Genomic DNA, 14,482 nt, shown 5'->3' with positions numbered 1-14,482 from the left:
ATGTGCATATTATGATCCACATAAATGTATCAAGGACATAAAAATGGTGGTCAAAGACTACAAGGAAAAGTCAGGTCCAGCAAGATTGAAGATGACCCCCTACGAAAAAGAAGGAAATGAGGAAAGAGAATTAGGTCAGACAGGAGGGTGGTCCTGCACCAAAAAATAGAAATGGGTTACCTCATGGCTGTCAAGATGTTTTCATCACTTGTCAATGCCTCCAAAAGTAACAAGACAGTGATGGGATGTGATGTGATGAAGGCCACATGAGAATTAAAAAAACAGAGTAGCACGGTATGGAAAAGACAGCTCCCTGACCACCAAATAATTCTTGCTCCCCTTTCCCCAGCAGAGATTCATCACTGGACAGCGGCTGTAAAGTTGGGACTACTGTTCCCATCCCGCTTCGTGTAGGAGGGGACACGCAATTTGTTCTCATCAGTAAAGAATCTGAGCAAAATGGTTTTGTGTTACTGTCAAGCCAAGGTAGTGAAGAAGCCAGTGTGCTTCTCCACTCTCTCATTCCCTCCCAGTGGTCTGATGCAATGAAGACATGATCTTGGCAGCCATGAATGGAAGATGGAGGAGCCCAAGACCAAAGGAACTGAGACTCCCCTGAATGGCTACCGAGCATAGCCACTCATCAATCAGGAACAAGAGTTTTCAACTGCACATGAGTGAAAAATAAACTGTTTTAGCCACTGTGTGTTCTTTATTTCTTTTTTTAAAGCTTTATTTATTCATTTGAGAGAGAGAGCAAAAGAGAGCATGAGCAGGGGGAGGGGCAGAGGGAGAAGCAGACTCCCCTCTGAGCAAGGAGCCCAATGCGGGGCTCGATCCCAGGACCCCAAGATCATGACATGAGCTGAAGGCAGACGCTTAACTGACTGAGCTACCCAGGTGCCGCCATTCTTTATCTCAAAGTGAAGTGTTTTCCTAACCTACATATGTGGCAAAAAAAAAAAAGGAAATTTTCTCAATCACTTGAAATAATGCATATAACTTATTTTTGCATGGAATTTGATAAAATACATTTTAAGGCCTAAAGTCATATTGTCCAATTACAGCAGCTACTAGCCAACTTGAAATGTAACTAGTCAAAGTTGAAATGTGTTGCAAGTGTAAAATACATACCAGATATTGAAGATTTAATGTGAAAAAGTAAAACATCTCATTAATATTTTTATATTGATTACAGGTTAGTAATAATTTGAACATATTGGGTGAAATAAAATATATTATTGAAACTGAACTCACTGGTTGCTTTTTATTTATTTGTAATGTGGCTACAATAAAATTTCAAACTACACGTGTGGCTCACATTATATTTCTATTGTACTCCTGCCAGGCTAGTAGGGTTAGCAAACTACAACCCACCTTCTGTTTTTATAAATAAAGTTGTTGGTACACAGCCATGACTATTTATTCACGTAGCATCTCTGACTGCTTTCACACTACAACAGCACAGTTGAGCAGTCTCAGTGAAGACTGTATGTCCTGAAAAGCTGAAAATACTATATGGCCTACTACAGAAAATTTTTGCCAGCCCCTACACTAAGGATAACTTTGAGATTCCCTAATTTGTCTAGATAAATCTTACTGTTTTATGACTAAGGAAATTAAAACTCAGATAAATCAAGAGACTTGTCCAAAATGTTTTTATTCTCAATGTGGTGGTATTTCCATAATGTTCCATTCACTCATTCATCTTCACCATCCACCTCTAATTTTGATCATTAAAAAAATAAAATCCCTATCAGTCAGAAAATCAATACTTAATCCTAAATAATGAATCTGAACACAGCAATGTCAATGATAATTCAATGTAGCTGTGCAGAAGGATGTTTCTGTCTGACTGGGAACTGTAGACATATGTATACAATAGCAGCGAAACCCGTGAGTAATATTCAGCTATGAATAGGCTGTGAGATGGTCTTTAAATTAAGCTTTATTTGAAAACATTCTAAAGAGAATCTATCATGTAATCTGCTTTCAAATTAAACTTGAAATTCTCCCAAATGTAGAGCCATCTTGCTAAAAATATTCATTATTGGAATTAACTTAGAAAAATTTTGCCACATCTTGGAAAAAGTGAAATTTGTTCCCAAAGACATCGCGGCAACATATAACTGCCTCAGTTCCAACAGCCTTCATCTCTCAATGGATTATTCCAAGAGTCTCTAACTGGGCTCATCATTTCCAATCTCTTTCCCATTCAAAACTTATCCCAAAGACCTCTTCTAAAATGAAAATCTGACTCGCTGAGCATTCTTTAGTTTCTTCATGTTATTAAGACAAAGTCTATCTTCTTTACTGTGGCCAGAAAAGTCTTCACCATGTGACTCTAACCTGTTCCAACAACCTCATTTATTGTCCATTGAACATGAATTAGATCCAACTGTCTGCAGTTTCCCAAAGGTTTCATACTTTTACCCCACTTCGTACGTTGGTATATGGTGTTCTTACTGCCTAGTTCTTACTGAACTCACCCCACTCCCAACTCTGGGTACCCACTGCACATGGTACTTACTCCATCATAGAACTTATCAATATTGTAATTGCCTGTTGAAGTATTAATTCTACCACCACTACAATAGCTAATATTTAGGAACATTTAACTGTGGGTCAAATGCTACATGATCCCATGTAATGAAGAAACTGAGTACATGCAACAAAGCCAGGTAAAGTCAGGCTATAAATCCACACATTCTCACTTCATAGACCTGGGTCTTTACACCAGTGGGTTGTAGGAGGGGTGATTTTGCCTTCCACAAGACATTTGGCAATATCTGGAGACATTTTTGATTACTGCAACTGGAGTATGGGGGGAACTATTGATATCTAGCGGGTAGAGGCCAGTGATGCTACTTGGCATCCTACAATACACAGGGTAGGCCTCTATAGCAAAGAATTATCTGGCCCCAAATGCCAATGGTTGAGGTGGAGAAACACTGTTACATACTAAATTAACTTTTGTGGATTGCCCCAGGAGTCTCTGAGCATCTCCACAGCAAGGATTTTTAAATGTTCACCATGGTATCTTCACACCTACAACAGAGTTTGGCACCCAGCAGATGTCCAATGCATATGTGATGGAGATTGATGGATGATGGGTAGTGGGATAGAGGTCAGATGGAGAGATGGAAAAATGGAGGGATGGAAGGATGGACAGATTCCAGGACAAAAAAAAAAAGTTTACTCATTTTAAGGCTTGATTTTTGTGGCAACCTCGATAAAGATAAATCCAAACATATATTCTTAACTAACAGCAAATGAATGCATGTAGTGTACATTCCAGAGGATGCCTTCACCTTAACAATATTTATGTTTATGAAGCTATGGAGTGTGAGATCAAACTAATAAGCCAAATGCCTAAGAGTTTTGTTTTGTTTGCTTTGTTTTTGAGATGCCTCAGAGGGACAAGATGTTTTTCAAATCCCTTCCAACTACCACACTACAGGATAAATTGATATGTTCATCATCCACATAGGCCATAATTGAAATTGTTTTTAAAAAGATTTTTCTGTGTAAGGTTTCCCTGGTTCCTTTTTTTAAATTAAAGGACAAGTAATACAAGAATATACAACCTTATACTTCCCCTTACTGTAGCTACAATTAAGATACAAACACATTATTCTAGATCTCTAGATCTAGAGTAGAAATTACATTGAAGCTTAGGTGAAAACTCAAAAAAGTAAACAAAAACACATATGGCAGAAATAAACCATTCTCTGGCTTATGTAAATTAATATCTAAATATCAGAAATAAAGTCAAGAAAAGATACATTTTATGATTATAGTATTTAAAAAGTAACAGCAATTTAGCATGTTTGCATCATTGCAAAACATTTCAACAGTGGTACATGAATTAGTGTTGAATACAAACTGATAGGCTTTTTTGTGTGTAGAAGCAACAGGGTTCTGCTGTGGAGACTGATACTGTTTCTAGGAGTTATCACTTATTATAAAATGTAGCCAGAGCTTAAAACAAATGAGACTAATTTTTTTAAGTGTAATGCCATGAACTGTTCCTTGCAACCTCTTGCTCTGAAATTTAGCCGTTTGAGTTTTTACACACACCCCCCCACCACACACACACACAAAGAATATGGTGACCAAATAAGTTTTGTTACCTGGTCTCCCTCTTGGAATTCATAATGCACGCTAGCATAAACACAGTCTCTGAAAAACTCTTGCATTAAGTTGTTAAACTCAGAATTTCCCAAACAGAATTGACCACAGAGTAGCATAAGTAACCATTTAAATAAGTAAAACGTAAAATAAGATGAAGATCTGCCAAAATATTCAGGAGTATGGACGAGAACTCAAAGTGATGACAGGGTTTTTAGCCTGGGACATTAGTGTGGCTGTGGCATTTCTCACTATGATTTGGAAGCTGGGCCTGGGAACCACAGTTGAAGCCAGAGACAAGCACTGTCTTTTTCACTGTATGTAAGAACATGATACACACTTGTCACAGAGGCAGATTCTGCATGCACAGACATGAAAGTTGCTGACACATTTATGCATATGGGAGAGAAATATGAAAAAGTTGACCCAAACCCAGGAATGTCATAATTGTTGTCGTCAATCATTATTTTTCGAGCACCTATTCTGTGCAAGCATTGTTGAAATCTGAGAAAACAGAGTGTAAAGGGGAAAAGTATATCTGAACCATCTTGAGAACCACTGAACAGTGTGCATCATGAGTCAGAATATTCAATGGGTTCCTGAATGTCATGAGCATGCATCATGCCACTAAAACCATGACTATCTTATCTACTCTTCTCATCACAAGCATTCCCGAAACCTCTGGAAGAGTCACAAAAGTGTATTTCCCGAATTAAGAAGACATACCTGCTGTCAATTTGCATTCCTTTGTCCAAGCTTTTACTTTAATCAGCTTATCACTCATGAGTTTCTGAATAAAGCCCATGGAAGAGAAACCATGATCCATGAAGCCTCTCATTTGGAACTAGGAAGTCGAATGAGGAATTTAGTTCGGATCAATCCTTTCCTAGTTGTTATATGTTACTCTCACTCAGCACACACACCTGTATATGCGTTACACTGTTATAATGCTGTATACACATTACACGTTATAATACGTGTTGTTATGTGTTATATGCAGATATGTATATGTTAGAGTATCTGACCATCATAATGGGAAGGCTACAATAAGCTCCTGGGGACACAGAGTTAAGGTTCCTGGGTCCTAATTCCAGGCTCTCCTAACTTGCCATTTGGAAAAGATACCTAAGTTCACAGCAGAGCTCAGGTTCTCACTCAACAAAAATAGTACTGCCCAGGAACAACGCTAGCACATAAAGTCTCCAAAGTCCCTTGAAATTAGGACAGTATGGACCAAGCAACATGAGCATTAGTCTAGTTGTCAGTCGGCTGGATTGCTAAGAGAAGCATATGGAAATACATTATTTGTGACTCAGTGATTTGGATATTCCCCCCCAACTTACTTAAACATCATAATCGACTCACAAATTTAGGAACTTAGGGTGAAGAGTGAACATCGTTAATCAGAGACTCACTGGCCTAAATATATTCAATCTCACACCACTTGGATACCAAGAGAATCCTACTGCAATTTACACGAATACACACAGGCTATAGAAACCACAAAACAATTACTTCCTCAGATGAAAATAACTTTATTTCCTCTAGGGGGCCATATGAAGGAGCCCAATAGGCATATCTGTTCCATCACAGTGAAGACCATTTCATGATCCCTTTGTGTTAATATATGCATATTGTCTTACAGGTCACTAGGCTGCACACTGAGCTGCAAAATGACTACCAGAATGAGGCACCTAGTAGGTACACAAATTTTTGTAGACTGAATGAGAAATCAAGTCAAATAATCAAAATTACTGTAAATAAAGCAAGAAGTTAATTTGCCATCCATTGCTCAAACAGTTCAGACACTAGAACAAGCCCTTCTAGCTGTGATATAGACATAAAATTTAAGCCAGGCAACAAATATTCACTTTGGGCAAAATGAAGTCCAAAGATGACACTTAATACCAATATCAGAAGAGCAAGAGAAGCACCACCCCCTTTCCCTCTCCCATTCCGTCTTCCAACAAGTGTTTCCCTATGCCCATGTGTCCAAATCTTTGCTAAGTGCTGGGGAGTCAAGGATGAATAAACCCATAGTCCTTCAACCCTGTTTAGCGGGGGAGACAAATGGAACCAAAACCCAAACTGCCCTGCAGGGTGATAAGAGCTATACAGACTAAAGCAAAGTGTCAAGATCACCTGTTCAGAGGGTTTATGGCCATAGGGTCATTTTCAAGTACCTGGCTGTCCTGTCCTCTCAGATTGCTCTAGTCAAAAGCCTGGCTGAGACGCTGGATATTTGAGAAAGTCGGCCTGAAGAACATGTTAACCATTCATTCCTCTAGGTTTTCTGAGCTCTGTTTTTGCACTGGGGACAATTCCAGAATTTCCACTGCTGCACCACAGCAGCTCAGGCTCCTAAAGACAAACTCTCACTGAGCTTCTTTTCATCATTATCCCTTCTGCATTTGTTATTCTCATAAAAGATGACCAAATAAAGAACTTTACTTCATTTTCTGTAGAACTGAAGTTCAAGTACTGGCCATTACATGATTTGATATTTCATAGAATTATATACTAGTTGCCAGACAACCTGGTAAGCCCTCTACAAACGTTAGTGATGTATCCTTACAACTTTAATGCATACCTGCCATCTCCAGACCCTGTTTTTTTTCTGTTAACTTGGCCACTGAGAAGCTCAGAGCTAAATTAAATAGTCCAAAGCAATAAACACTTAGGATTTCAGTTTAACTATCTTTACCCCTCTATAAAATTTTGATCTTCCTTCCCCTACCGTTTTTACCAATGTCATCATTTTGTGGGATTTTTACTATGCATTTTTGCAGACACATTTCTGAAAGTCCATACTCTGTAAACAAAAACAAATCACTATAATCACCCACTGTGATTTCCTTTTTGTCTCAATTGTCAAAAGAGTTTCCATGAATAGCTAATTTGGAGATGACCCTTTGGGTATCACACTTTGGTCACTTGAAAACTCAGAAAAGGCAGTATTTCCCACAATCATCTGGTTTAGAATCTGTTTATCGAAATGTGAAAAGACGCAAAGGGGAAAGTTGAATGACTTAACTTACAACACAGGGTGACCAGCAGGTTATTTTCAAATCTACCCCCAAGGGCCCTTTCAATCTTGTATTATATCCTGACAGTCCCATTTTGCCCCCCCCCAACTGCTACTTTTGTAGACCAGCTATACCACCACAGGCCCTTGGTCCCCTTAGGGCTGTCAAGGCCAGAGGCACTGCCAGAACCTGCTGAGTGAGAAGGCACTGCTATCATCCAGTGATGTCTGTTCCCTGGAATTTCGCTTTTAGCACTGACAATGCCTCTGGAACTCATAAAGATTCTGCTGATACCCAGGGAGTTGAAGGTCAATGTCTTCAGGGAATCAAGGTAAGGTGTAAGACAAACTGCTGCTGAGGATTTCTGTGTACTCCAGGCAAATGCTCCCAGGAAGAACTTGCAGAAATAACTCTCAGCATTGTCACTATATGGAATGGGACTAGCTTTCTTCTCAGAAAAAAAAAAAAAAGTGTGTGGGGGGAGACAGAGATAAAGACTGAACCATATATACATGGCACACAGACATACACAGACACAGGTCTTGACATACCCAGTTGGTACCCACTTAGGATGCTTAGTCAGGTATTTTTAGGAACACAATGTTTGGGCACAACCATTCATTTATTTAACAAAGATTTCTCCAGCTCCAACTGTGTGCCAAGCACTGTGTAAGATGCTGGAGAATCAAGAGTTAAAGAGGTGGTCAAGCCTCTTTTTCTCATGGACTCTATATTGTAGACAGGGGAGACAGGTATTCAAGTACCAACTGAAATGACAATTCAGACTGCAAATAAGACCAAGGACAGAGGAAAAAAAAAAAGAAACTAAAAACAGTATGAGGGTGCTAAGAAGGAATGAGGGACTGCCTCGGCTCATGTGGTCATGGAAGGGCTTTTTAAGAAGGTGACACATAATCTTACACTGGAATGATAAAAAGGAGCTAAAGAAACCAATCACCTTTACTCGGATTTCCATCAAAAAGATGAGCTTACTAAAAAACTCCAAAAAACAAAAAACAAACTTTCAATCCCATTTGTGGCTCCACACACGCCCTCCTTCAAACAATTGCAAAAATCTCAGGAAAGAAAAGAAATCCACAACTTTCACTTCTCTTAAGGAAATTTTAAGAAATCACCTTTTCCCCAAAATGCTAGATTAAAAAGAAGTTGTCTTAATTCATTATGATAGCAGAATAAAGAATCTAAAAGGGGAGAAATGGAATGTTTATTCCTCTTGTAAGGTCAGTTACTCCATAAAACAATATTCCAATGTCAATAAAACTATGCCTTTGCATTATAATGCCAACAGGAATTGCTTCATTTAAAAAAATAGTTCTTTGGCTATATTTAGCAGCACTTACTCTCACTCACTAAAAAAGAAAAACAAATCATATCTACTACCAGATGGTCCCACTTCCAATATATATAAAACTTTGAAATTCATTAAAAATAAGATTCTGATAGTATCAGTTTAACATGTACAAATAATAAATGGTTGTTCATCAATGCCTTCCCATATAATACCCAAAACAAATCACTTACTATTGAATTTCTGTTAGACTCGATTAAAACCCTTAGCCAACTGGCATGAAAACATCCACTGCTCAAAATACTTTTCATCAAAATACCTTTCTCTTTAATGTTTCTTAGTTCCTGACTTGTTTCAGAATAAGAAAGGTAAGCAGAAGTGAATTAGGGAGCAGATCAGTCACTGTGAATTTTCAGAATGAATCATGGAATATTTTGACTAAAATGCAATTTTTATTACTTTGTAATCTAGTGCGTGCTACATATTATTAAAATGTCAATAAGCATACTAAACTAAAATAAAGCCAAATGATGTAAAGATATTGCTCAACAGGTCTACATGATTCAATATATTTACCATTATAAAGACTGCTGTGCTCTGAGATTAAGACACTGTCCAAGGAATGCTTAATTTTTTGAACTTCAAAACTGGTCTTTAAAACTGCATCTCACTAGCACCCAAGACCAGTATCAGGCTAACAGAAAAGACTCAGTTTCAAATTTATTTACTGACGATTAGGCACAATGTTTGAATCTTCACAAATTCTAAATGTGCGTGGAGAGGGGAGGGTGGAGAGTATGAACTTGTTTGTTCAGGTAAACTCTTTCCTTTTTCTTTGACTCAGTTTATGAACTGTTAAGCTTCTAGACCCTCTCTGTAAAATTTCCTATTTGGGGAAAATTATACGTTTAACCTTTAATAAATTGAAAAACACCCCATGCTCCCCCCCTCCCCAACAAATAGGAAGGCTTAAGAATTAGCGCTAATATTAATCCAACAGTGGTCAATGGGAAATCCTCCTCCAAAATGACAACCGCAGCTAAGAAGGACGAGATCTATTAAGGGGGAAAAAAAAAAAAAAAACCCTCCCCCAATTTAGTCCTCCGTAGGAGGTCGGGGAGCCGGGAGGCCGGGGCGGGGGAGAACACAGCTGGCTCAACTCCTGGTTGCCAGAACCAACTCGAGGCGACCCAGAGGAAGATGCTGCGTCAAAAGAAGAGCAAGGCAGAGAAGCGCGACCCAGGAGGCGAGCGAAATCGCCACCGAGTCCCTGAGAAGGCGGGGAGAAGCCAAGTCGCCAGGCACCCGCAGCAGCGCACGCCAACATTCAGGATTATTCTCCTTTCCAAACCCCGGAGTTCCGGAGCAGGAAGAAAAAGGGGGATGGGGGACCCACAGTCCCTTTAAACCGCCTCCCCGCTCCCCGCCCCCCGGTGTCTGCCAACCTTTTCCGAACCCCCGTGTCACAGAACTTCCTCATCATGGAAACTTCCACTCGGTTCGGCGCTGAGGATGCCAAACTCCATTTCATAAGGAGCCTGTCAACAGCTGGGCTTGGGGGTTTGAGGAACAGAGCTTCTACGATTGGAGGGTGCCCCCAGCCACCCGGCTCCACCACTGCCCACGCTGGGGCTCCCGGACTGCGGCCGCGCGGTGCCGGAGCACGAGGGGCACCTCCTCCCGGACCCGGGGTGCAGAAACCCGGCGGAGGCAGGTAACACGGCGGCTGACACCCCCCACCCACCCACCCACACCCTCCTGCCCGCCCGCCCGCGCGCCCGGCTTCGCCGCCCACACCTCTCAGGTTTCCGCGACACCCCCGCCGCCAGCCTGCCCACCCTTCTGGACAGCTGGAACTGCCGCCCCATCCTCCTTTCCCCCCTCCCCCACACGCCCCCGCCTCCACGCAGTCCTCTCGCCAAATTACCAGTGCCCTCGAGACGGTTGGGTTGAGCACCCCTGCCCGGGGAAGGTAGCCTGCGGGCGCTTGCCCCGAGCCTGGGGAACCGAAGGTCTCCTTTCCAAGCGCACTCACATTATTCATGCAAAGTTAATCCCCGCCGCGTCACGGCCGCCCGCCCGAGGATGTGCGCCTTCCTTGGCCAAGCCCCGCAGTCTCCACCCTCCTCCGCCCCCTCCTCCCGGCGGCGGGGTCCCGGGGAGCGCAGGCGACGGGACGTCGCGCGAGTCCTGCAAAATGTCAACTCCTTGGGCGAAGAGAGGCGGCCGCCGCCACGGCCGCGCCGGCCCTCCCCGGCCACTCCACTTTTATAGGCGTAGGAAGCGAGTGTGGTCCGGGCACCGGTGTCCCCGCCTCTCCGGGCCCCCCGCGCGCCCGGCCCGCCCCGGCCAGCTCCCCGGGCGCTGCCTTACTCCGGGCCCGGGGCGCCGGCTCCGCGCCGCGTCTGCGAACCGGTGACCTGGTTTCCCCTTCAACCCTCTCGGCGGTCCTACTCGCGCGGCCCCGGCGGCGCCGGCGGCGGCCAAGAGCAAGCAAAGCCGGCTCCGCCAGGGGCGCAGCGAGGAAATGGCCTCCCTGCCGCTCGCCCCGCCGCCGCGACCGCCCCGAGCCGCCCGGCTGGCACCCGACACCCCCAGCTCGGCCCCGGGCCGGCGCCCAGAGGTGTCCGCCCCTCGGTGCTCGCGGACCCCTACCCCGCGGCCCACGCGCACACCGCCCCGGGCCGGCCGCCTCCGCACCTGCCTCCCCAGGTTCGGGCGCTCGCTCTCCTCCCAGTCCCGGCCGTGCCCTCCACCCAGGGTGCCCTTCCCAGGGTGGCAGTGTTGCGGTGGGTTGGGTGGCCGCGCGTCCACCCACCCGGCGGCGTGCGCACCGAGGTTCGGGTTTGGGCGTCATTCCTCTGGTAGGAGAAAAGGAAGAAATGGGGGACGAGTGACAAGGAGGCGGAGGACCTTCCAGAAGCTCGGGCTTTTCTTCGCCCGGCAAGACCAGCGCGGCCCCTGCCACCGCGCTCCTCCCTCTTTCTCCAAACCACTTGTGGCGCGTGTCGGGCCGACAGAGCGCTCTGGCTCCTCCTGGGGCCTCCCATGGGCCCGGCGGTCTGGAGTTCCCTTACCGTCACCCGGCCCCCGTCCCCTCCACCCCCTATGATAGTTTGGAAAATACCTGGCTTGCCTTTGAGCGAGACACCCCTCCGCAAAATTATGCACATCCTGGGAGATGTGTGCAGAGTGGAGACACTCCACAGGTTCCAGAAGGGCTGCCGTATTAGTCTTTGCCCTGGATATGTACAAATAAAACCCGGAAGACAAAAATCGTTTATACTCTTGAAGAGTTCTGCCCCAGGCAAATATGAATTTCTAAAATGCCCTCCCCCACCCCCACCTCAAGTCTTGAAAGCGAAGGGTTTAGGCTGGGAGAAAATAAAGCGGGCAGCTGCATTCTGGTCTGGAAGAATGCTTGTAAAAATACTGAGTCCCCAAAAAGCTAAACTGCAGTCGGTACGAAGTTATAGTTGCAACAAAACTATTTTGACGACATAGTACAATTATTTTCTTATGGATAATATTACAACAATTCCTACTTCATTATTCAATATACACATTTATTCGTACAGAAATGTGATAGAGCTATGACGATTTGTATCCTCAACTGTCTGAGCAATGTATAGATGATTTATTGGAGAGTTTTACAGATTTCCAGCCGGTGACGTGTGATTTATTCCAGTTTCTTGTGAGCATCCCACGGAAAGGGGCGAGAAGCCACCACCCTAGCTAACAGCATTAACAACCACAACTGTCAGGAATTCCGAAACTGTTGCCTACGCCTGGATGCACAGTGTTTCAGGTGCTTCAAGCGAGGAAAAGTCGCAGACCTCCAGGCTCCCTGGCGAGAGGGAGGGGCCTCCTGGTCAGACTCCGTGGACCTTAAATCCCCTCGGTCTTGGCGACAAATCCATGCTTTGTTTTATTTTTCACTCGTAATAAGGCTATACCATATAGGACTTGCAGGTTTTGTAGCTGGAGAGAAGTTGTCCTCCCTTGCAGGGAAGTTCCTGGGCTTTGCTCCAAAGCGGCCCCGGGATGTTTTGGTTGGTTTGGAGGAAAGCTGTGGAGTCTGCACCGTTTGTTCCAAATAGGTGGCCCCCTGGTGGCTAACTGTGGGTGAAAACTCTGGCCAATGAGGAAAAAGCTTGGCTCCGCCAGGCCACAACAGTTGACAGCCTGGTCTTCCCAGGGGCTTTGGAGCCATGTGAACAACTTCCTAATAAGGGGGGAGAGTGGGAGGAGAGTGATGCCAACCTTCCTTCACAAAGGTGGATAATAGGCCCTAAACCCTGGTGGAACTTGGAATTTTTTTTTCTCTTCCTGAGTACAACTTGGAGCTAAATTCCTTCTTAAGAAGGAAACATCATACAGAGAATGAAGTATAACAAACACTGTTGCTTCCCTTTGTCTAAATGGCTTTGTTTTTCTGATCTCATTTTGCCTGGAAACTTCTGAAATAAAGAGTAAATTACAACATGAAATAAATAGCATGGTATTATTCAAACAATTCATGAGACTATGACTGTAACAATGTTATATAACAATGGGGGAAGGCAATTTTAATGCAACATTATTGAAACAACATGAACTACTAAGGATTCCATGAATTGGCCCTCTGAGGGCTGATTCCATGATGGCAAACAAGGATTGACAACAGAACACGTCATTGCTTTTTCTTAGTTTTCACAAAGGCAGACAATGGAGGAATAGTCTTATGGGGACCTGGCTGAAGGCAAAAATAATATTCAAACTTTAGAGCATATGGCCCCGTGTTCCAATCTAGCTGGTTTGAGAGGGCACATCAGAGCCACCTGTAAGACATCCTCATTACCAGGATCTACAAATTCCAAGTTGCTGCCTTGGTTCAAAGAAACAATTTGTTTTTATATTCATTCATCCATCCACTGCTGGGGTAAGAAGATAAATAAAACCTAAAGTCCAATAGGACTGGGATTACACTGAAGCCAGTGAGGTCAGTGATATAAATACAGGGTCTGCGCCTGTCTTTATTTAAACTCTTGGTATATTGTTCAAGAAAGTTGAACAATATATTGCATTAAATAATATTTAATTATATTGCATTAAAATATAGTTTCTCTTGATTACTGAGTTTTTTTTTATCACATTGCTTCTTTTTTTTTAAGATTTTCTTTATTTAATTGACAGAGAGAGAGAGAGAGAGAGAGAGACAGCGAGAGAGGGAACACAGGTGGGAGAGGGAGAAGCAGGCTTCCCGCTGAGCGGGGAGCCCGATGCAGGGCTCAATCCCAAGACCTTGGGATCATGACCTGAGCCGAAGGCAGTCACTTAACCGACTGAGCCACCCAGGCACCCAATTGATTACTGAGTTTTTGATTCACCTTAAATTTTGCACTCAAGGCAATTGCCTCACTTGCCTCATGCAGGTCCTCATTCTGCTGTGCCTTCAATACTAACAAAGTCTAATCAGTAAAGTAAAACTCAAGTAGAATTTCCTCAGTGTCAAAGGTAATCAATATACGGTAAGGAACTTTAGGTCAGGGAATTAGAGCTGGCGGGGCATTAGGAGAGAATGGAAGAAATCAGGGGAGATATCACTGAATGCAAACATGGCCCTTGAACCAGTCCATCAAGGATGGACCAGATTTTACTAGGGAGTATTCAAACCAGAAGAAGTGCTATTCCAGGCACTGGAACCACTGATATTCTTTCATTCACTCAACAACTCCTTAGTCTAGTTGTGCAGTCAAATGACCCAGCCCTGGAGATTCTCATTCTGCCTGTTTATTGTTAGTTCCTGGAATTTATTTTGGTTATGAAGGCCCCAGAAGTGATTCTGGTCCATGACTAGACAGATAAGAATGCCAAGCCTGTCCCTGCCCTTCAGGGAAGACAGACTATTGGGGAGATGACATGTTCAAAATTAACTCTACTTTAAGAGTGAAGGTGCAATGAGAAATATATAAATATAACTTGCTAGGTGATTGCTGGTGAGGAGGCCATGATAGCCTAGGAATTGTGGTGGGTG

General features: G+C 43.6%; 1 protein-coding gene across 9 annotated transcripts in view; it reads right to left on the bottom strand.

The window, feature by feature from the left end:
* Positions 1–12,942, bottom strand: part of THRB (thyroid hormone receptor beta) — a 376,102-nt gene extending 363,160 nt beyond the window's left edge. For 2 of the 9 annotated variants that reach the window (XM_027584826.1, XM_027584830.1), the window contains exon 1: positions 11,594–12,942. The gene's annotated coding sequence lies outside the window, so the exon portion shown is untranslated. The other 7 variants (XM_027584827.1, XM_027584833.1, XM_027584823.1 and 4 more) reach the window with 5 other exon arrangements.
* Positions 12,943–14,482: the final 1,540 nt, after the last annotated feature.

This window comes from Zalophus californianus, chromosome 1 (assembly GCF_009762305.2).
Source record: "Zalophus californianus isolate mZalCal1 chromosome 1, mZalCal1.pri.v2, whole genome shotgun sequence".
Taxonomy (NCBI): domain Eukaryota; kingdom Metazoa; phylum Chordata; class Mammalia; order Carnivora; family Otariidae; genus Zalophus; species Zalophus californianus.
The sequence above is the reverse complement of the archived record's forward strand: the minus strand, read 5'-3'. Positions and strand labels throughout refer to the sequence as shown.